Genomic DNA, 2,119 nt, shown 5'->3' on the forward strand with positions numbered 1-2,119 from the left:
ATTCTTAAAACGCGATATCGCATCTCATTTCTATGTTTCATGGTAAGATATAATATGATTTGCGGAGTGTTATGTATTCCTCGTCTACACTTCAAGTGAATGCAAATGCGACACTTCCTCGCTAGGAAATAGCGTTTGCAGATGTCTACGTATATTAGCAGTTGAGTTCTAATGCTTCTTAAAACGCGATATCGCATCCCATTTCTATGTTTCATGGTAAGATATAATATGATTTGCGAAGTGTTATGTATTCCTCGTCTACACATCAAATGAATGTAAATGCGACACTTGCTTGCAAGGAAATAGCGTTTGCAGATGTCTACGTATCGTTGCAATAGAGTTCTTATGATTCTTAAAACGCGATATCGCATCCTATTTCTATGTTTCATGGTAAGGTATAATATGATTCGCGAAGTGTTATGTATCCGTCGTCTACACTTCAAATGAATGTAAATGCGACACTTTCTTGCAAGGAAATAGCGTTTGCAGATGTCTACGTATCGTAGCAATAGCTTTCTAATGCTTCTTAAAGCGCGATATCGCATCTCATTTCTATGTTTCATGGTAAGATATAATATGATTTGCGAAGTGTCATGTATCCCTCGTCTACACTTCAAATGAATGTAAATGCGACACTTCCTTGCAAGGAAATAGCGTTTGCAGATGTCTACGTATCGAAGCAATAGAGTTCAAATGCTTCTTAAAACGCGATATCACATCCCATTCCTATGTTTCATGGTAAGATATAATATGATTTGCGAAGTATCATGTATTCCTCGTCTACACTTCAAATGAATGTAAATGCGACACTTTCTTGCAAGGAAATAGCGTTTGCAGATGTCTACGTATCGTAGCAATGGATTTCTGATGCTTCTTAAAACGCGATATCGCATGTCATTTCTATGTTTCATGGTAAGATATAATATGATTTGCGAAGTGTTATGTATTCCACGTCTACACTTCAAATGAATGTGAAGGCGACACTTCCTCGCTTGGAAATAGCGTTTGCAGATGTATACGTTTCGAAGCAATAGAGTTCAAATGCTTCTTAAAACGCGATATCGCATCTCATTTCTATGTTTCATGGTAAGATATAATATGATTTGCGAAGTGTTATGTATTCCTCGTCTACACTTCAAATGAATGTAAATGCGACACTTTCTTGCAAGGAAATAGCGTTTGCAGATGTCTACGTATCGTAGCAATGGATTTCTGATGCTTCTTAAAACGCGATATCGCATGTCATTTCTATGTTTCATGGTAATATATAATATGATTTGCGAAGTGTTATGTATTCCTCGTCTACACTTCAAATGAATGTGAAGGCGACACTTCCTCGCCTGGAAATAGCGTTTGCAGATGTCTACGTATCGAAGCAATAGAGTTCAAATGCTTCTTAAAACGCGATATCACATCTCATTCCTATGTTTCATGGTAAGATATAATATGATTTGCGAAGTATCATGTATTCCTCGTCTACACTTCAAATGAATGTAAATGCGACACTTTCTTGCAAGGAAATAGCGTTTGCAGATGTCTACGTATCGTAGCAATGGATTTCTGATGCTTCTTAAAGCGCGATATCGCATGTCATTTCTATGTTTCATGGTAAGATATAATATGATTTGCGAAGTGTTATGTATTCCTCGTCTACACTTCAAATGAATGTGAAGGCGACACATCCTCGCTTGGAAATAGCGTTTGCAGATGTATACGTTTCGAAGCAATAGGGTTCAAATGCTTCTTAAAACGCGATATCGCATCTCATTTCTATGTTTCATGGTAAGATATAATATGATTTGCGAAGTGTTATGTATTCCTCGTCTACACTTCAAATGAATGTAAATGCGACACTTCTTTGCAAGGAAATAGCGTTTGCAGATGTCTACGTATCGAAGCAATAGAGTTCAAATGCTTCTTAAAACGCGATATCGCATCTCATTTCTATGTTTCATGGTAAGATATAATATGATTTGCGAAGTGTTATGTTTTCCTCGTCTACACTTCAAATGAATGTAAATGCGACACTTCTTTGCAAGGAAATAGCGTTTGCAGATGTCTACGTATCGTTGCAATAGAGTTCTTATGATTCTTAAAACGCGATATCCCAGCTCATTTC

This window comes from Xylocopa sonorina, unplaced genomic scaffold (genome assembly GCF_050948175.1).
Source record: "Xylocopa sonorina isolate GNS202 unplaced genomic scaffold, iyXylSono1_principal scaffold0161, whole genome shotgun sequence".
Taxonomy (NCBI): Eukaryota; Metazoa; Arthropoda; class Insecta; order Hymenoptera; family Apidae; genus Xylocopa; species Xylocopa sonorina.